The 22,619-nt window shown below is 38.5% G+C and overlaps 1 long non-coding RNA gene across 3 annotated transcripts; it reads right to left on the bottom strand.

Annotated features, from left to right (window-relative positions):
- Positions 1-1,524: 1,524 nt before the first annotated feature.
- Positions 1,525-22,595, bottom strand: LOC114029321. Of its 3 annotated transcripts, none has more exons than XR_003567468.1 (5): positions 22,281-22,593; positions 9,162-9,378; positions 8,644-8,878; positions 7,635-7,724; positions 1,525-1,757 (listed from the first exon to the last, which is right to left on the bottom strand). It is a non-coding gene; the product is annotated as an uncharacterized LOC114029321 (long non-coding RNA). The 3 variants fall into 3 exon arrangements; XR_003567469.1 differs by lacking the exon at positions 1,525-1,757 and having other exon boundaries at positions 7,275-7,724; positions 22,281-22,386; positions 22,527-22,595; XR_003567467.1 differs by lacking the exon at positions 1,525-1,757 and having other exon boundaries at positions 7,275-7,724; positions 22,281-22,591.
- Positions 22,596-22,619: the final 24 nt, after the last annotated feature.

The raw sequence follows: 22,619 nt of genomic DNA, 5'->3' as shown, positions 1-22,619 counted from the left end.
GATCCACTCTAACCTCATTTAGATGCTGAGCTTTTCTCATGCCCAAAAGGCTAAGACTGTCTCATGCCCGCATGTCCCTACTGGCGTTACTGATGTTTGGGTTCCTTGGGAGTCTGACCTATATGCTTTATCTCTAATAAACTTTTTCTCTGGCTAGAAGAAGGTTTGAGTTGAATTCTTTCAGGCAGGGCTCGGCGCCGTGATCTTGGGGTGCCTCTGTGCATCTAGGAGCACCCCAAACCTCTAGACCCCTTCATTGGGATTATATCTCTATACAATTTTTCCTCTAGCATCTCCAAGGATATTCGTTCACAATGTTTGAGTTGGAGTTTTTTCTCCATAAGCCAGTTTTCTCTGGCTCATGGCAGATACTGGCACCACCTCCCTAAATAAAGGGCTCTAATAAGTTTCTGTTGCCTGGGATGAGTAGTGGGGCACTGAGACATCTACACATTTTAAAACAATAGAATCATAGGTAGTAGAGTTTTTTCCATCCCTTCATTCCCCTCATAGAGGACTCAGGGATAGCTATTATTAGTAACAGTAAGATTAATTTAAAAAATTATGCATCTCCTGTCAGTGGGCAGCTAAGTGGCACAGTGAATAGAGGGCCAGGCTTGGAGACAGGAAGACTCCTTTTCCTGAGTTCAAATCTGGCCTCAGATACTTACTAGCTGTGTGACCCTGGGCAAGTCACTTAGCCCTATTTACCTCAGTTTCCTCATCTGTAAAATGAGCTAAAGAATGACACGGCAAACCACTACAGTGGAGTCACATGACTGAAATGACTAAACAACAGCAACAACAATTTGACAATCCTGTCAAATCTCTTGTCAACCTGAGAGACGTTAAATCATTCAGGCTAATCTTAACAAGTGACTTTTTGGTTCTGAGTGAACTACTGTGCCACATTTATATCAGAATGTGTTATTTGATTCCAAGTAAAAGCCATACTTTTTGGAACAGCTCATTTATGTATCAGAACATCACATATTCAAGGGGTATCATCCATGCTTAGCAGGTAGGAAACTTTCCCATTTAGAAGAGAAATAGCACAATGGGAAAACTGAGTCAGGAGGATCTTGCCATTATGAGGCTTCAGCCTTCCTAGCAGTCTGTGCCCACTTGGCTGAATGTAACCTTTGGAGGTGACTGGAAGTACTTCGTGTGCGCAGCTGTTGGCAGCTTCCTCTTCCTGATGAGCTATTGACTCAACTTTTGCCTGGATTCAAATGGAGATCAGACTAAAATTGCAGACCCAAGAAATCCCACTTCACACAGCAAGTTCTATTGCTTGCATCTTAAAACAGAGTAGAGTTGTTTCTCAAGTTCACATTAAATACCAAGTTGTTGAAAACATTCATCTTTTGTAGTCACTAAAATACATCTTTTCTAAAAACACCCAGTTCTTTTCCTCGCTTACCAGTTTACCTCCTTCTGAGGCAAATACAATGGAAAAATTAACAATTACAAAAAAAAAAGATAATCACATCCTGTGATTTTGATCATAAAGAGGATACACAGCAATTCACTTAAAACTAGAGAGTCATTTGTTAAGGTGAGCCTAAATGACAATATCTCTTAGGGACCTACATATCAACTCCTAGAGGGAAAGGTCTTTTAAATTGGGCTCTGTTAATCCAAGATCTAATGTTCTGATGGTTAGCAGAAGGGCTGGTGGTCTGAGGTCTCTTATAAGATCTATCCTCAGTATGCTTCACAGCTTTCTTTGTCCTCAATGGCTTGGTGAAAAGATTCTAGATGTGGGAATGAAAAGTTTTTATACATTTTACAACAATTGAAAAACTTATCTTACACATAGATATAATCTAATGTTTAATTATTTTTCCATGTTTCTCAAAATTATGTAATTAGTAGATGGGACAAGTAAGAAAATATGCTGATAAATTTCCAATGATTATCTAGTAATTCTCCCTAGATTACATAATGATCAGTAAAAACTATAATCAGTATTCATTCAATAAACATTTATTAAGCACCTACCACACGCCAGGCACTGTGCTAAGCACTGGGGAAACAAAAAGAGTCAAAAGACAGAAACTTACAATCTGAAAGGGGAGGCAACATGCAAACAAATATATACAAAGCAAGCTATGTACAGCATAAATAGGAAATAATGAAAAGAAGGAAATAACTAGTATTAAGAGGGATTAGGGAAGGCTTCCTGTAAAGATGGGATTTTAGTTGGGATTTAAAGGAAGCCAGTGACATCAGTAGTCAGGGCAGAGGAAGGAGAGAGTTCCAAGAATGGGAGATAGCCAGAGAAAATACCTGGAGCTGAGAGATGGAGTGTCTTTTTTGTGGAACATCCAGAAGGCCAATGTCACTGGATTGAAGAGTACATGTTGGGGGAGTAAGGTGTAAGAAGACTGGAAAGGTAGGAGGGGGCCAGGTTATAAAAAGCTTTGAATGCCAAAAAGAATATTTTGTATGTGTTCCTGGAAGCAATAGGAAGCCACTGGAGTTTGAGTAGGGAGGTAAGTGGTCAGACCTGCACTTTAGGAAAATCACTTTGGTGTGTGAATGGAGGATGGATTGAAGTGGGGAGAGACTTGAATCAGGCAGACCTACCCTCAGGCTGTTGCTGTAATCAAAATGTGAGGTGATGAAGGCCTGTACTAGATGGTGACAGAATCAGAGGAGAGAAAGGGGCATATAGGAAAGATGTTTCAAAGGTGAAAATGACAGGCCTTGGCAACAGATTGGATATATGGGAATGAGAGATAGTGAGGCATCCAGGATGACTCCTAGGTTGGGATTCTGAGGGACTAGGAGAATGGTATCGCTTTCTACAGTAATAGGGAAGATAGGAGGGGAGGAGGGAAGTTTAGGGGGAAAGATAATGAGTTCTGTTTTGGACATATTGAATTTCAGATGTCAAATGGACATCCAGGATGAGATATCTTGAAAAGCAGTTGGATATTTGAGCTTGGAGGTCAGCAAAGAGATTGAGGCAGGAAAAGTAGATTTGAGAATCATAAGTAGGGTGGTAATTTAATTCATGGAACTATTGAGATGACCATGTGAAGTAGTATAGAGCAGGGCTTCTTAAACTTTTTCCACTCAAGATCCCTTTTTGCCCAAGAAATTTTTATGCAACCCCAGGTGTATAGGTATATCAAATAGGTATACAAATCAAACATTTACTGATAATAAATCATAAAGAAATTTATTTTAAAACAATTCTTTGGTATGCATATAATTTTACCATTTATTAAAGATGAAAGATATTTTCATACTAATGAGATGGATGTGCTTGTTTATTTTTATATAAAGAAATAAATCTTGGTGAATACTTGATACTTCAGAATTAAAGTATCTTCAACATTTTTCAGAGTTGATAGATATTTTTTGTAATTTATGTATATATATTATATTATATACTTTATGTGGTTATGTTATATATTATATAATATATATTTATAATTACATTTTTAAAATTTTATTTATATATCTTTTATTCCTATATCACTTGTTCAAGTGATCCTATTCCATCCCATATTTAAAATCATATGATTTAAAAAATATAATATAATTATATATATATATAATTTTTACAATCGTCAATGCTGAGAACACCGCTTTGCATAAATACATAGTACAAAATGGCAGATGTATGTTTGGGGCCATTTCAGAAATTGTTGGAAATTCTGTCCTAATCCCAAGCCAAAATTCATTTAACGATTTTGTATGTACAGTAAAAACACTGTAATTCATAACATATAATAGTCTCGAATCTGGGCTGAGGTGTTTCTGGCAACATTCATTGGTATTGTGTGGCATGATGGCATATGTAGTGCAAAGTGTGCATGCTGTGTGTTCAGAACCAAGGCTGCAGTGAAGTCACATGACATAATACAAGCAGCTGCCAGAAAAACCTCGGATTCATTGCATGTTTGATTTTGAATTAGTTTTTTTTTTAATCTAGGCAATGGGGTTAAGTGACTTGTCCAGGGTCACACAGCTAGTGAGTGTTATGTGTTTGAGGCCAGATTTGAACTCAGGTCCTCCAGCCTCCAGGGCAGATGCTCTATCCACTGTGCCACCTAACTGCCCCCTTGAATTAATTTTCGGTGTGTTCAGAAACCTTTTACTCTTGCCAAATTTTTCGTGACCCACATTCAGTTACGTGACCCCTATGGGGTCATGACCCGCAATTTAAGAAGCACTGGTATAGAGGGAAAGGAGAAGAGGACTAAGCACCCATACAGTCCTGAGGGGATGCCTACATTTAGGAGGCGTGGTCTAGAGGAAGATCCAGCAAAGGAGACAAAGGAGTGATCAGATAAGTAGGACGAAAACCAGGAGACAATGGTATCCTGAAAACCTAGGGAGAAGAGAGTATCAAGGAGGAGAGAGTGATCAACAGTATCAAAGGCTGCAGAGAGGTCAGGGATTAATAAAAGGCCATTGGATCATTAGTAACTTTGGAGAGAGCAGTTTTAGTGGAATGATAAGGTCGAAAGCCAGATTATAAAGGGTTAAGAAGGAGTGAGAGGAGATAAAGTGGAGGCTCCTATTATAGGTGACCTTTTCAAGGAGAGAGTGGAATAGAAATAAGATTGCAGTGGGGATGGAAAGATCAAGTGAGGTTTTTTGTTTTGTTTTTGTTTGTTTTTTTAGGCTAGAGGAAAGGAGCAAGGAAGAAATTAGTACACAGGGAGAAATTGAAGATTAGAGAGAGAGTCAGAATGATATTGGGGGTGGTCTGCTGGAGAAGATTGGAGGGAAGGGAACAAAGGTGCATAGAATGGGGTTGATCTTGGCAAGTAGAATGATTGCCTTTTCATTAGAGACTAGAAAAGAAGATCATAGAATATGATGTTAAGGGGATGTGAGTTAAGGGGGAAAGGAGAAGAGGAAGCTCTTCATGAATAGCCTCATTTAAAATGAGTCATTTTTTTTCAGTGGAGTATGACAGGAAGTCCTCAGCCCAGAGTGTAGGTAGAGGGTGCCATGAGAGCCTTGAGGAAAGAAGAGAAGTTATGGAACAGCCTCTGGGATTAATGGGGTATAGAATAAACTAGGAAAGAGTAGAAAGAATGCCTTGCTGTTTGTAAGGGTCTAGCTGAAATTAGACAACATATATTTGTAGTGTATACAATCAGTGTAGTTTTAGGACTTTCTCCAGTTCAGCTCAATAACATGTTAGTAAAGAATGAAGGAGTGGGTGGTGAGAGTAATCCAGGGTTAGGATTTGACAAGGAGGAATCAATGATAGAACAGAGTCAAAGGGATTTGAGAGTAGGGGATGATGTAGAGTTGAAGTAGTTTACCAAGGAGTTGAGACTGGGAAAGCTGAATTATCTTACTACTGGGTCCACTCAGAATTTATGTTACGTGACTTCAAGTGGGCTCTCATTGCTATTAGGCAATCCTACTGTACCTTCTTTATCAATTCACAATCCCACTCTCCACAGCAGCTTTTCCAAACTTTTTTATCTCTCTTCAAACCTCCCATGGCTCCCCCTCCCCCTATACTCTCTTGCCTCATATTTTACTGAGGCCATTCACTGTGATCTCTCTCTTCTCCTCTCTTTCTCCTTTACTATCACTAAAATGCCTTCTGCCATTTTCTTCTTCTTCACCCCTGTTTCACATGATGAAGTGGCCCTACTCCTTACCAAGCCTAACCCCCTCCACTTGTTCAAGTGATCCTATTCCATCCCATCTCCTCCAACAGATTGCCCCCTCTGTTATCTCCACTCTATTACTTATTTTCAATCTCTCCCTCTCTACTGGTTCCTTCCTACTACATGCAAACATTTGGTCCAACCATCCCCACTAGCTAGTGTCCTATTTTTCCCCTCTCTTTTTCCTTGAAAAAGGTGTCTATGCTCAGTCCATCCACATCCTCTTCTCAACAATTCTACTATCTTCTAAACCCTCTGCAATCTGACTTTTTAACTTCAACTTTCAATTGAAAATGCTTTCTCCAAAGTTATCAAGAATCTCTTAATTGCCAAATCTAACGACCTTTTCTCAGTCCTCTATATTTGACAGTTTGTCACCTCTTTCTCAATACTCTCTCTTCTCTAGGTTTTCATTTCACTTCTCTCTTCTCTTCCTTTCTGTTGGATTGCTCTTTCTTAGGGTCCTTTGCTGGACTTCATCCTTGATGTACTCAATGAGTGTTGTTAGTATGCTTATTGACATACTCACTTTGTCCTGGGCTGTCTTCCTAATTTGCCCACTTAGTGATTTCATCAGCTCCCAGGGGTTTAATTATCAATGTAGATAATTCACAGATCTATTATCTCTAACCCTAATCTCTCTCCTGAGCACCAGTCCTGCATCACCAATTGTTAAACATTTTAAACTTGATAATCCATAGGCATCTCTCACTCAAAACGTCCAAAACAGAACTCATTCTTTTTTCTCCCAAACTTGTCCCTGTCCTGAATGTCCCTATTACTTTTGAAGATACCACCAGGCTCACAACCTCAGTGTCATTCTCGATTCTTCAGTCTCACTTACCCCATATATTCAGTCAGTTGCCAAATCTTACCATCTCTGACTTCACAATATCTCTTACTTATGTCTCCTTTTGCCTACTCACACAGCCTCCATCCTAGTCCAGGTCCTTGTCACCTCTTGCCTGGACTACTGCAGTAACTTTCTAAATGGCCACTTGCCTCAAGTCTTGCCTTGCTTTACTCCATCTTCCACTTGGTTACCAAAGTGATTTTGCTAAAGCTCAGATATGACCATAGCATCACCTTAATAAATTCCAGTGGCTTTCTCACTGTCATTCATACAGTCAACAAACATTTAGTAGATTGTTCTGCTTTGTTCAAGGCATAGGGCATGGCACAAGTAATGTTCCTACTGGGTGCAAGACATTGTGCTAGGACTATTCATTATCTATTACCAATATACTATCTTTTGGAAAATGCTGTCCATATCCAGAAAAAGAATTATGGAGTCTGAATGCAAATCGAAGCATATTATTTGCTCTCTCTCTTTTTTTCTTCTTTTTTTGTTTGTTTCTTCTGTCCTGTGATTTCTCCCATTGGTTATAATTCTTCTTTACAACATGACTAATGTGAAAATAGGTTTAGTATGAATGTATAATGTAGAGCCTATATCAAATTTCACGCCATCTTGGGGTGGGGGAGGGGAGAGATGGGGAGAAAATGTGGACCTCAAAATCTTATGGAAGTGAATGTTGAAGACTAAAAATAAATAAAGTAATTTAAAAAATTTTTTTAAATAAAGCAATAAAAAAAAACAACATACCATCTTCCCTAGCAGTGGGTTTATTGTTTCCTTGTTTGCCTTCTTACTCTTAAAAAAGCATAAATATCCTTTTTTTGTTTTTCTGAGCAATTTATACAAACTCCAGCTTATGCTTCTTTAAAAATATTTATCCTTGGTCATATGCCTTAGCTTACACATTTTGAATATGTCTTTTTAAAACACGAGGTCATCAGAGAAATCACATTCCCTTGACCTTGTCATACAAAGCCTAGCAGACTAGGCAACAGCCCAAAAGAACATTGTTTATATACCCTGTTATTGCTAAAATAAAGAAAGGATACACTGTCAGGTGAGAAAGAAGATGAGAAAACCTATACAAGCAATGACTATGAGAAAAAAAGAACATCACCCACCACAAAAGAGGCTTATTCTCTTGACACCTCTTCCCTGTAAAAGTAACCTAAAGAAAGTAGGTCTTGCACAAAACTCTGAGATTGAGAGTCCTGTCGAAACAAAACAAAACAAAACAAAACAAAAAATCCTATCAGTTCAAACTTGATAAATGACAATTCAATCAATATGTTTTCTTAATTTTCTTCTCAGCCTGCAAAGTGACCCCAGTATATTCACCAGAATGAAGTTCCACAAAGCTATTTTCTTCCTTTCTTCAGCTAAGCAGCTGCCACTAAATGGAAAGGAAGAGTCCTTAGTTTAAAACATGCCTTTAGAATAAAATGGAATTGGAAATGCCTCAAATCCATTTTAGAGACATCTTTCCTGTCAAAAATCAATATAGCATTTGCATTATACAATGTGCCAGTTCATAAAGTATAAACTGCTAAGACCCTCAATTTAACATTCTCTGAGATGATATTAAATTCCAGATTTTATATCTGCTATTGCCTATTTAAGACTGAGTTGTAAATCTAATGTCTCTCCCCAGCTTACAACTCTGACAATGCTCAATAAAAACTTTTATAATCAAGTTCAATAAAGAATCACAAATCTCCATCTTGTGATTTTTACGTTACAACAAACTTCGTAAATAACTTTGCCCTGCCTTGACATTTGCCAGTTTGTGTCCTTTTTTAAAGGAGGAAAGAAAAATACTGTGTAAACTCTCCATCTCAGGCAGAAATGATTCTTAGCGAAGGATTCAGAAATGATGTCTCTATAGCATCTTTCTTTGATACTGGTTCATGAAAAGAGTCAGAAAAGTGAATATTTTTGTAACATATGTGTGTGACCTGTCATCTGTATAGAATACTCACCTGGCAAAGGAAGATAGTATTTTCCTAAAATTTTCACAAAGCAATACTTTTCTAAAATTTCTTTTTTATTATTACAAAATTGACAAATATCAATGAACAATAACATTTACTTTGCAATGAAGAACAGAAAAAAGAGGCTTATATATATTACCTTGAGACTTGAATACAATTCAGCTTGTTTTTTTAAACTCTGAAGTGCTCCCTTTGTCCTCACTCTTCTAACTCCCACTTGAACTGGCAGGCTGGGTTCCCAGAGGGTGGCTGGTTACTGCTCTCTTCTGGATTCTAGAGGTAACCTTGAGAGCTTGTAGCTTCTAATACTGTTACTCATGAGACCCCGTCTGGTATGCTCCCTCAATATTGATCAACCAGTTGACATTAGTTAGCTGTTAGAAAAAAGGTATTTACTGAGATGGTATATAATAAACAGTAGTTACAAAACATTCCCCACCCCAAACCATGGTGTACACCCTTCTCTGACACATGCAATGTTCTTGGGGAGAATGGGCTCAGATTTAAAGTGCAAAGGTAGTGAGATTTACATTTAGTGAATACATTGGACTGCTGTGTACCTTACAACTTCTGACACTGGGTAGTCTTTTCTCTTTTTTTTTGCAGAGTCATTACCGAATTTGCTGTGGGGCAATACGTGGGTAATAGTAGACTTACTCCTTTGTTTAGCTGAACTGACTCCTTGTATGAAGTCTTAACTGATAGGTCAGTCTTCAGTTGGTCTGGGTCAAGCAGGTTGCTTGTGTGATGGACTCTTCATTAGACTCAACTATTGCTGCCATTCTCTCAAGACTCTGGTTGTTTGTGGAACATTGGGTGGCTTTGGTGGATCTCCTGGTGACTTAGGCACTCACATTTCAGGATATCCATTCGCCTGAGTTAAAGAAAAAATAAACAGAGAACACTGTGTGTTCATGGATACATAGTGACTAGATAGGGAGATAAGGCTACTAACTCCCTGCAACCCCCATTCTGCCACAAGCACCTCACCGCAATCCTAGAAAACTTTCAGGGAAGAGGTAGAGGTAATCTGTTCTAATCTTTTGTATTCACACTCAATTCTGGTTCAGCCTCCTATATCATCAGTCCTTCTGGTTCCTCAGCAAATCAGAAGATTCTTTGTCACTCCACACTGCCAGACCCTCAGTCATTCGTAGCCAGAAGAAGGCTTACCAAGGTTCCACATGTTGGATTTCCTAGATGGGAAATATTGTTCATGCTTTGATGTAGAGGAAAGGTCTGTTTGACAAGATGTGATTTAAAAAATTTTTAATAAATATTCATTAATAATGTTACTCTATAGTCTTTCTTCTTTCTTTTGCTAGTCTAAGTGATGTGGATACAAATAGTGGCCTAAGGGCTAAAAGAATATTAATGGTTGTTTTTTCAGTATCTTGTGAGGTCCCTCCTGAGCTTGAGGGCATCCTAAAGTCTCTTCCCCTTATCTTGAGATATCATAAAACTTCCCTTTATCCTGGACCATAAAATTCCTTGTCTCCCTCATCCTGAGTCATAAATTTTCCCATCTTCCTTATCCTGGGTCCCCTATCCTGTCATCCATCTTCCTCATCTTATGTCATGACAATTCCTCCTTATCTTGTAAGCAACTGTCTTCCTCATCCTGTCCTCACAAAAATAGACCCCTGTCCCTCTATAAATTGCTAGTCCTTCTTCCAGGGCTAGCCCACTGCTTTTGTGTCAATAAAGCTCCCTTTGGTTAAGAGAAAGTAGTCTCAGTGAATTCTTCCACACCTGAACCACTCTCCCAAATCTGACCTCAACATAAGTATTAGGACTTTATTTGTTTCATAAAAGAGCCTGGTAGAAAACTTTCTTTTATGAATCCATTGAACAGGAATTTATTTTCTTCAGTAATTCCTTTACAACTAGTCAGTTTCCTTTTCTGAGATTAAATTATTTAAGGTCTCTATATTTTGTCTTCTGTTAGTACGAATATTTTATATTTTTGAAGGTATTCCTCTATTTTGTGTTCTCAGTTTTGTTAGTATATCACTGTGTATAGTAAGCTCTGATAATTTTTTAAAATTTCTTTTGGTACTGTAGTGATTTCACCTTGTTCAATTATTATTTTGTTGATTTGATTTTCTGTTCCCTTCTTTTTAATGAGGTTAGATAAAGGTTTATCAATTTTGCTAGTCTTTTTCACCACCTTTTAGATTTGGCTGTCTTTTCTATAGTCTTTTTGATTTCTAATTTATCTCCTCTACTTTTCAGTATCTCCTCTTTTGTGCTTATTTTGGATTTATTTGTTGGCTTTCTAATTTAAAAAAAGATAAATATTCAATCAGTCCTCCCTTTTTCAATTTTTTTTTCTTTTGGAACTAAACTGCAGCCACAGAATACCTTGAACCTAGCATAGTATTTCTGAAGGCCCCACATGTATTGAGGAGGAAGAGACCACTGTAGATAGTACAAATAAAATCTTACATAAAATCCTTAGCATTTAATAAAATAGAACTAATGAATGGGGCAAGTGGCTTAAAAATATTTTTTAAAGGTCTTTGGTCTGTGTGCCCTTCTAAATCTGCCTAACGTTCTGCTGTCTCTGGCATTGGTTTTGCTTTTGTTTTTGTTTTTGTAACCCACTTGTGGCTGAGGACCTTGCTTACTTTCTCTCACCCTAAATTATAATTTCCAGTGACTTTGTAAGTGGCAAGTATATATACCTGGTTCTGATGACTTTACCTTGTATCACATTTCAAAGATCATTCAAGCCCACACTGAAACAGAATCAGTCACATCAAAGTGTAAAGAACAATAGGGTCACCCACAACTCTACCCTCCCTCCCCCAACATTGCCAAGAACTGACAAGTTATTGCTGAGAAACAGCCTGTTTGATCCTCAGAAAACAAAGAGGAACCTGACAAGTAGAAGGGTTGTTGTTGATTCCTCTACAAGCCAATAAGCTTCTTGAAATTGGAAGAACAGGAAGAAGACCAGTAAAAACAAACAACTAACTGTTGTTATGAAGAAAAAATGCATGTCATAGACAAGATAATTCAGATTTAAATTGAGGGAAAAAGCCATTTTTACTGAAGAAACTCCACTTTCCATTCAAAGATATACCAGAATTGTTATCAAAAGAAGTCCAGGTGAGTCTGTAATGTGTAGACATCTTCATCAGATTGTAAAATACCTACCCCCAAAAGATGCTTTGGGGATTTTTTTTACTTCCAGTGAGTCTAGAAGTCTTGTTCCTGTTGAAGATCTGATGAACTCTGATAAATATAATAATATACTGAGAAGCAAAATGTTTTTGGAATTATAGAAATTCCCAAGTGGAGATGAAATACTGTATTGCAACCTTGCCCGATTCCACATGTTGTGAAAAGTTAAGGAATTTATCCAAGAGATGGAGATAAACATACTTTAATGGCCTTGGAACTCACTTGATTTCAACCCCATTAAAAACTCATAGACTGTAATCAAGAGTACACTTGGAAAAATGGATGTTTGCCAAAAGTACACTTAATATCTAACATAAAAAAGAGCGGTTTCATGGTAAAGAATGAAATAATATCTGTCAAAATCTTGTGAATACAATCCAAATCATGTAAAACAAGTGATTGCAGTAAATGGAGGACATATTGTACACTGAAAGCATTTTTAAGCTATACAAATTGAGTGGTTTATTGCATATCAGTGATTTTGATTATTTACTTTGTTCCAGTTAATTTACATGCTTCTATATTTTTCTACTTCAAGTACCAGACAGTTCTAATAATTATAATTTATGATATATTTTGAGATAGAGTAGAGTTAGTCCCACTCTGCTAATATAGTTCTTCACATTCTTGCCTGTCTATTTTTTCCCATATAAATTCTATAATACTTTTATCTTATTCAGTGAAATAATCAATTGTTATTTTGTTAATTATGAAAAATAATTTGGGAAGTATTAACATTTTTGTTATATTTGTTTGACATAACCATTAGCAAGGGATAGCTCTCCATTTGTTCTACATGTTCTTGATTTCTGTTGAATTAATTTTCGGTTGTCATTGTATAGGTCCTTTTTGTGTCTTGGTATGCATCAAAGTGCATATTTGATGCATTTTATCTTTATTATAAAAGGTAATCCTGTTTCTATCAGTATCCTTTTAGTCTTATTGGCAATGTATTAGAATTTAGATGATTTTTGCAGACTTATCTTTTATCCCATTACTTTACCACAGTTATTTATTACCTCCATTAATATTTTGTTGCTGTCAATTGTCTTGAATTTTCTAGTTATGCAAAAGAGATTTTTTTAATGCATTTGTTCCTAATGTTTATTACTTTAATTTTATGGCTTTTTGCTATGAATTCTAAAACTGTTAAATAGGAATGACAAAAATAGATATCCTGTTCAACACTTCTTTTGATGAGAATGCTTCTACTATTGTTTCATTGAATATAATATTTGTGCATAGTTTCCAATATCTACTTTCTGCCATAGTTTTCTCTTCTCATATTAGATTTTTAAATATAACTGAATGCTATATTTTGTTTTTAAAGGTTTTATTCTTTATCTGATGACATAATCATTAGGTCTTTATTTTTTCTTTTGTTGATATTATTTATTACACTGTTATTGATGGAATGTAAGTTCCTTGAGGGTAAGGCCTATTTCATTTTTGTTTTCCTATTGACACCTAGCATAGTGGCTGGCACATAATAGGACCTTAATAAGTGCTTATTGATTGATTATATTTTAGTATTTAACTATTCCTGCATTCCATTTTATTATGCTTAGTCATGATAGATAATTTTCTTTTATGTACTGCTGCCATTCTACTTGTATTAATTTTATTTATTTTGTGTCTGTGTTTGTTAATGATAAAGGAATATAGTTTTCTTTTTCACCTTTGTCCTTGTTTGATGTAGGGATCAATACCATGAGACTACCATTTTAGGCTACCATTAAAACATCTCTATGTTTTGAAATAATCTATACAGTAAAGACTATATTTGTTCTTAAAAAGTTGGGTAGAATAGTTTAGGGAATGGCTAAATAAATTTTGGTAGATGAATGTAATATGATATTACTATGTTGTAAGAAATGATGATTATGAAGAATATGGAGAAGCTTGAGAAGACTTATATGAACTGATGTAAAGTGCAGCATGCAAAACTAGGAAAATAGTATGTACAATGACAATGTAAATGGAAAACAAAACAAATCCCAAATGTAAACACTGTAATTACAATGTCCAGGCTTGATGCTAAAGAAAAGATGAGAAAACGTATTTTCCTCCATCCTTTGCATAGGTGAGAACTATTGGTATGGAAAAATCAACAAACCATCGAACTCAGTTGATAATATTAATTTTGCTAAATTGCTCCCCTCGCTTTTGTTCTTTGTTATGGAGGATTGTTCTTTGGATTGAGGAAAAGGGAGGGACATATTTGAAAGTGAAGGTGATGTAAAAAAAGAAACTATATCAGTACAACATTTTAAAAAGTTTAGTAGATTTCAGTTGTGAATCCATCTGAGGACGGTCTTTTTTTCAACGGTACTTCTTTAATGGCCTGTCTTATTTCTCCTTCTGAGACTGGTCTATTTAAATTATTTACTTCTTGTCTCATTCAGTGTTTTTTTGTTTGTTTGTTTGTTTTGTTTAGGCAATTGGGGTTAAGTGACTTGCCCAGGGTCACACAGCTAGTAAGTGTCAAGTGTTTGGTCTGAGGCTGGATTTGAACTTCAATATCCCTGACTTCAGGGCCAGTGCTCTACCCACTGCACCACCTAGCTGCCTCTCTCATTCAGTTTTGGTATTTTATATTTATGTGGATATTCATCCATTTATTTTAGATTTTGCAATTTATTACCCAAAGAGAGTAGGAAAAATAGGTCTCCTTGGTCAGCTCTGCTTAGCCTATACCCCATGGAGTACTGAGCCCACACGCTGGCCACTTCCAGGGAAATAGGTGGCAAAACTCTTAAGGGCTCGTCACTTTGGAATGATGTAGCAAAGCCTGGGCATCACTTGATCCTCCTATTCCCATGACAGGACAGCTAAAGACTGTGTCAAGGCTGCATCAGAAACAATAGACCACTAAGTCAGTAGGAGTCAGTATTCAGTAGATTGCTAAAGGAGTGGCTTAACCCTCTAGATCACACTCCCATCTGACAGTCAAGTTGGTCCTCTTTAGTCCACTCCCTGGAATTAAGGTGAAGGGGCTGGTGCTTTCCTCCTCCTAGTAGCATGGTGGTGATGAACACATGGCAGCTAAATCACATGTGCTGGCTTAGGCAAGCCTGAGTCTGAGTCTTGGGGTCTTAACTCCCTCTTCTGTTCTGTTTTCTTTCTCTGAGTATAAGTGATGAATATCAATCCTGAGATGAACTTTGAAGGCTTGGAGGTAACCTTGTAAATTCAAGATGTTGGAAGCTTCCAGGACCCACCCAGTGCTGTCTTTTCATTGGAAGTAGTCCCCAGCACTCCAGTGCTTCTTGGAGAAGATGATGACCATTGGCAGGAAGATGAGCCCAATCCCTGGCCTGGATTTCCAGAAGACATGGACCTGGAAGGATTTGTTTGGACAGTGCAGAGCTGAGAGGAACATGAAATGTCAGTTTAGTAGTCTCACAAAATACTTGCATATCAAAATCTTGTGAATTCAGTGCCAAATCTCAACTTCTCAAGTATGTCATTACAGATGCTTAAGTCTTTGTCAACACATGCTTGTATTTCTTGTGTAAAAATATCTTTTGTGTAAAGGATCTAAATTGTTATCCTAGTTTACCTGATTTATATTAGCCTTCTATGGCTCATTGTTTAGGTTTTGATGACTTAGAATGAATGTAAATTGCAATCGTTTTTTGTTTCTGTCAAAATCTTTGAAGGTCTTTTCCTCCCAGTTTAATATTTTTGTGATGGCAAATTAGGCCATCTTTTGTCTCAATTCTTACCTAGCCTTTAGTTATTGAAGAGGTGTTGCCTCAGACAAACTGAGGCCTGAGAAAGACCTTAATTTAGAAAGGCCAAGGTCATCCACTGCATCCTTCTCCAGTCTTCTTGACTTTTATCTTGCCACTGTTCTTTCATGACTCTGGAGAAGAGAGTGAGGCTGACAACTTTGAGTAGCTTTGCCTCACTTAAATCCAATTCATGCACAAGTCAAGACATCACCCTGTGATGTCATTGGTCCTCTTCAAGAAGGATGAACAACAATACTATACGTTGAGTACCTTTATACTTCCTCCTTTTGGAAAGACCCTAGACATATGCCAAAGTGATTCTCCCTAGAGCTCCAGGGTGGATGGGAGTAGGGGTGGGGTATAAAGATCGAGAGAGTAGTATAAGAAAAGGAGTCCACCACATGTACTAAAATATTTATAGCAGCTCTTTTTGTGGTGGCAAAGAATTGGAAATTGAGGGGATGCCCATTGATTGAGGAATGGCTGAACAAATTGTGGTGTATGAATGTAATAGAAGACTATTGTGCTATAAGAAACGATGAGCAGGCAGACTTCAGAAAAACCTGGAAAGACTTGTATGGACTGATGCTGAGTGAAGTGAGCAGAACCAGGAGAACATTGTACACAGTAACAGCCACATTGTGCGATGACTTTGATAGACTTAGCTCTTCTCAGCAATGCAGTGATCTAAGACAGTTCCAAGGGGCTCATGATGAAAAATGCTGTCCATGTCCAGAGAAAGAACTATGGAGTCTGAATGCAGATTGAAGCATACTATTTTCTCTCTCCTTTTTTTTTTCTTTCTCATGATTTTTCCCTTTTGTTCTGATTCCTCTGTCACAACATGACTAATGTGGAAATATATTTAATATGATTGTACATGTATAGCCTATATTAGGTTGCATGCTGTCTTGGGAAGGGAAGGGGAGGGAGGAGAAAAAAATTTGGAACTCAAAATCTTATAAAAATGAATGTTTAAGACTAAGAAAGAAAGAAAGAAAAGGAGTCCAAACTCTCTTGTTAAGGGCCAGAATCCCCTAGGACTGACCCTGGTCCATATGTATAGGTCCAGAATTAAGACGGGCCCCTTAGTGGATAGGTAGAGGGTGAGCATCCCAACATCCCTGGTCCCAGCAGCAATTAGTTGACATTGTCACAATCAGCATAGGAGCTATGCACATTCTACTCATTTCTCAAAATATAGAAATCATGAGGCTATTTATAGGCCATGGAAACTTTTCTCTTTTTCCCTTTGGAATATTCTTTGGCCTATGGTTGGCTACCAATGCTTTTCTTCTTATGATATCAGCAATGAGTGCTTTCCTTTCTTTACCCTAACCCATTCTCAGGAAACGTTAAACTTTGCTTTATGTTTAGATGAGTTGGCAGAGGAGCTGCACACTTGCTGACAGAAGCTCTCTCCTCACTCTGGGCCATATGGGCATGTGGAGATTATCCAGATGGCCACGCTTCCAGCCTCATTGAATGAGCACTCTTTGGGATACTTTGATTCCGCTAGTGCTTCCTATGGCTGTCAGAGCTAAGCATAGAGATTTCATGGAAAATTCCACGAGAAGGGAGTGAATTCCTGCTGGTAGGAAAGCTGGTGAATATCCCCTGGAATGAAGCACAGTCCTCTGAGCCCCATCCAGAGGCCTCCCTGAGGTAACTAAAGACAGCATCGGTTCCAAAAAGCAGCAGACACAAACTCATTTGTGGAGCTCTTATTTCATGAAAAACTCTTACCTCACTTCTCCAATTGTTTTCTGCCTACTCCCTCTCCCCATCTCCCACTCAACCACATAGGGACCATATTTTCCATACCAAAAATTAGGACACATGGTTTGACAGGGACCATTGATTTGCAAAGCCTCATTAAAACTCACTTTATTTTCCTGAAATCAGTCCTGTCCCAGAAAACCCAGGGTGCAGGTTACCCTATCAAATCCCCCTCACAGTGTTTCTCCATGTGACCCTGTCCATGATGTGGTCTGGTATCCAAAAATACTCTCTCTCTCATGCAACATACCCATAGTCACAAAACCAGCCAGCAGGGGCTGGCATGGACAAATGAGATGCTGAGAGAGTCTTCAAAAAGGAAGCAATGAGGCAAATCCAAAGGGTCTTTTCCTATGCAGATCCAGCAGAAAACAATAGACTAGTAACTCTTTAGGACACTAAGCAAGAAGGAACCTTTTCAGGTACCACTATCAGTTGTCTTCATCTCACTTCACCACTTCCCTACCCCCACTCAAAAGAAAGTCATGGTCATTCTTCCTGTCTTTTCTAGGAAGAAAAAAGAGGCAGGTGGGACCTTGAGGATGATGCCAGCAGTATTGTAAGGAGAATGAGGTACTAGGATTTCCAGCTTCCCCTCAAACTACCACTTGGAGCTAAAGTGACAACTGGTTGTCCTTGTGCCAGAATATTTAGGGAAGACAGATGGTGGAAAGGAATTGGTACATTTGGGACTAAACTAGCCTATATACGAATATTTATGTTACACTTTAATTTTTGCACAGCCCTTTACATAGATTATCTCATTTTTCAATGAGTGGAGCTTGTGTTAAGAGTGTATAATGAGTGCCCTGATAGAAACTAGAACGAGTACTATGTCTGAGTGGGGCCTGGGTCCTTTCCCTTGTATTGGCATTGTGATGGATGGGACATGGTTGTTTCTATCGTTCTGGGCTTGTGACTCGTGCTGTTCCAAAGCCCGCAGAAAGCATGCTCCAGTATCAGATGAGTAAGTGATGATGAGAGCAATGGTAAGATACACCCCAGAACAATGTCTCTGAGTTATGTCAGCTGAGGTTTGTCCCAATGTCTCAAGGATATGGAGCACTTTTAAAGAGTAATGCTTCTTCATCACAGTATCTTTCACCATCCCTCATTTTAACACGTCAAGGAACAAGTAATTTGGCTTAGATAATACAGCCTGACTCACAATTCAGATGGGGTTTCTTTAGACTGGATAGCAACTTTTTTGAGTAATATAGCCTCATCTCATTAGTTGTTGGTTCTAAGTCTGTGTCACATTTTGGGATGCTATAAGGAAATTAGGCCACCCTGGACAACCAACATCATGTCTTCCATTCTTCAACTCATCCCTTGATATTCTAGGAAGTAGGGCTTTAGTGATTGCTAAAAACTAATTGGTTTCCTATGTGAAACCCCAAAGACAATGATGTTTTAGGTGAATCACATGTAGAAACTGGAATATCCTTATCTCAAATACCACTCTCACTTATAAGTTGGATCCCTAGGCAAAGTTACATCTCTCCCTCAGGGTCTAAGAGTACCTCTGAGTGGGGCAGAGCCAAGAGTAGGGACTCTCATGAACTCTCCCCCAAACCCCTCCAAATCCTTGTAAAAATGACTCTAAACAAATTCTAGAGCAGCAGAACCCACAAAAAGACAGAGTGAAACAAATTTCCAGCCCAAGACAACCTGGATGGTTAATGTTAATGTTAACCTTTGTCTGTTGCACCGAGTTGAGAGAGGAGTGCAGTCTAGCTTGGGCTGTGCCAGCACAGACCAAGCCCCAGCAAACCTGGAGCAAGATTCAGGGGACTGAATCACTGGCAGTTACGGTGGTTTCCATACTTCTCAACCCACAAATGCCAAAGACAATGTAGAAGGTCAGATCTGTCAGACCTGAATGAGAGAGGAGCACAGGCCAGCCCAGCCCCAGCATAACCCTGGTACAGCAGCAGCAGCTGCTTCCAGAGATCTTAGCCCACAGACAGTAAGGGGATCAAACAATTGATCAGAAGGAGATTACAAAGATCTCTTTGTGAGCACTGAAGCAGGATTTTGTTCCTTTGCCCGTGCTTGGATCTGGGTCACAGTCTTGGGTAGCAGTCCTGGGGTGAGGAGGAGCATTGGCATAGTAGAGCTTAGGGCAGCAGTGGAGAGGAAACCCTCCTCACAGTTCCAGGGCAGAAAAGAGTACTTGTGGTCACTCATAGACCATACACGGGCCGGGGAGAGGAGTAAACACCTCTCCTTGGATCATACCACCTTGGAAGAAGTGAAAACTTACAGGTCTCTAGAAGTATCTCTAAAAACAGCTGCACGAAACCCCTGAAGCTTGGGACAGTACACCCTCCACCCTGGAAGCCGAGCCCTACCTTTACAAAGAGTTAAAAAGTCAAGTAATTGGCTGGGAAAATGAACAAACAGCAGGAAAAACTCAGACTATAGAATCTTACTTTGGTGACAAGGAAGATCAAAACATACAACCAGAAGAAGACAACAAAGTCAAAGCTCCTATATCCAAAGCCTCCAAGAAAAATATGACTTGGTCTCAGACCTCAGAAGAGCTCAAAAAGGATTTTGAAAATCAAGTAAGAACAGTAGAGGAAAAATGGGAAAGAGAAATGAGAGTGATGCAAGAAAATCATGAAAAACAAGTCAAGCTTGGTAAAGGAGACACAAAAAATACTGACAAAAATAACACCTTAAAACAGACTAGGCCGAATGGTAAAAGAGGTCCAAAAAGTCAATGGGGAGGAAAATGCCTTAAAAAGCAGAATTGGCCAAATGGAAAAGGAGGTCCAAAAGCTCACTGAAGAAAACAATTCCTTAAAAATTAGAATGGAGCAAATGGAAGCTAATGACTCTATAAGAAATCAAGATATTATAAAACAAAACCAAAAGAATGAAAAAATAGATGACGGTATGAAATATCTCATTGGAAAAACAACTGATCTGGAAAGTGGTTCCAGGAGAGAGAATTTAAAAATTATTGGACTACCTGAAAGCCATGATCAAAAAAAGAGCCTAGACATCATCTTTCAAGAAAGTATCAAAAAAAAAAGAGAAAAGATAAGAAAAAGAAAGAAAAGTATGAAGGAAAACTTCCCTGATATTCTAGAACCAGAGGGTAAAATAGAAATTGCAAGAATCCACTGATCATCTCCTGATCCCACAGGATCCCACAGAGATCCCACAAGAAAAACTCCCAGGAATATTATAGCCAAATTCCAGAGTTCCCAGGTCAAGGAGATAATATTTCAAGCAGCCAGAAAGGAACAATTCCAGTATTGTGGAAACACAATCAGGATAACACAAGATTTAGCAGTTTCTACATTAAAGGATTGGAGGACTTGGAATATGATATTCTAGAGGTCAAAGGAGCTAGGATTAAAACCAAGAATCACCTACCCAGCAAAACTGAGTGTAATCAATGAGAAGGAAAAATTGATGTTCAATGATGTAGAGGAATTTAATGCATTCTTCAGAAGCCAGAGCTAAATAGAAAAATTGGCTTTCAAATACAACCCAAGAGAAGCATGGAAAAGTAAATAGGAAAGAGAAATCATAAGGGACTTATTAAAGTAGAACTGTTTACATTCCTATATGGAAAGATGGTATTTGTAACTCATGAGACCTTTCTCATTATTAGGGTAGTTGGAGGGAATATATGTGGACAGAGGGCACAGGGTGAGTTGAATATGAAGGGCTGATATCTAAAAAATAAAATTAAGGGGAGAGAGAGAGAGGATTGTACTGGGAGGAGAAAGGGAGAAATAGAATGAGGTAAATTATCTCACATAAAAGAGGCAAGAAAAAGCTTTTAGAATGGAGGGGAAGAGGGAGGAGGTGAGAGAGAATAAATGAACTTCATTCTCATTGGATTTGGCTTAAGGAGGGAATAACATGCACACTCAATTGAGTAAGGAAATCTATCTTACTCTACAGGAAAATAGGGGGAAGGGGATAAAAGAGGGGGACATGATAGAAGGGAGGGCAGATTGGGGGAGGGGTAATCAGAAGCAAACACTTTTGAGGAGGGACAGGGTCAAAGGAGAGAACAGAATAAACTGGGGGAGGGCAGGATAGGATGGAGGTAAATATAGTTAGTCTTTCACAACATGACTATTATGGAAGTGTTTTGTAGAACTACACATGTATAACCTGGATCAAGTTGCTTTCCTTCTCAATGAGGGTGGGTGGGGAGGAAGGAAGGGAGAGGATTTGGAACTCAAAGTTTAAAAAACGAATGTTAAAAATTGTTCTTACATGCATCTGGGAAATAAGATACACAGGCAATGGGGTATAGAAATCTATCTTACCCTATAAGAAAATAGAAGGGGAACAGGATAAGAGAAGGGAGGGCAGATTGGGGCAAGAGGTAATCAAGATGCATGCCATCATGAGGTGAGGGAAGGGGAGAGATGTGGAGAAAATTTGAAACTCAAAATCCTATGGAAGTGAATGTTGAAAAATAAAAATAAATAAATAATTTTTTTTAAAAAAAAGAGTATCTCTGAGAGGTTGGGAAGTGATACTTTAGCACTATCAGTTTGCTAACATGTTCTGAAATCTTCTCCCCAATATCAATCACAAGATAGAATTCATATCTGTCTTATATCATTGATACCCTTCAAATCATTTAATCAATTAACATCCATTAGTTTTTTACAAAGGATATTTACTGAGAGGATATAGCAAGAATAGAAGTTGTGGGGGCAGCTAAGTGGCACAGTGGATAGAGCATCAGCCCTGAGTTCAAATTCAGCCTCAGACATTTACTAACTGTGTGACCCTGGGCAACTCACTTAATCCCAATTGCCTCCAAAAAAAAAACAAAAAGCAAAAACTAAAAAAAGAATAGAAATTGTAAATATTTCTCCCTAGTAGCTGGGGACACAGTCTACCCTATATCACCTCAGCCCCTGGGGGCATCAAGTTCAAGCTTAATGCAGTTTCTAGAAGGCATTTGCCCCACCAAGTTCACTTCCAAATTCATCATAGCCATTGAATGAGTCACCATCTCTCAGCATCTCAGCTACAGCTGGGCAAGGTCATGCGGGTCACTTGAGTTCCTCTGCTGCTGCCCTACCTGTGTTCAGTCTCCAGCAAATCGTAGCACGGGTTCCAGCTCTGGTGTTCTCTTTCCCAACCTTTCAAAGCTCACAAGATTGAACCCATCACCAATATTCCTTCACCTAAAGCAGGAAAAAATAGGCACAGCAGAAACAGAAGCAGTATCAGGACCATGCAGTCACAGGCCACAGGGCAGGGACATAGGTAGGGGAGATAAAGGCCTGAGGATTCTTTCCCCGCTGGAGAGGATTACAGTACTCACTCCTCCCTCAAGCACAGCCAGGCAAGAAAGGCGGAGGTGCCTTCCTGAGAGTCTTTCCTCTAACTCAGTTCCAGTTCAGCAGTCAACCCCAAA

The sequence above is a fragment of the Vombatus ursinus genome, unplaced genomic scaffold, assembly GCF_900497805.2.
Source record: "Vombatus ursinus unplaced genomic scaffold, bare-nosed wombat genome assembly UNPS02014926.1, whole genome shotgun sequence".
Taxonomy (NCBI): Eukaryota; Metazoa; Chordata; class Mammalia; order Diprotodontia; family Vombatidae; genus Vombatus; species Vombatus ursinus.
Note: the sequence above shows the minus strand (reverse complement) of the source record. Positions and strands in the feature narration are given on the sequence as shown.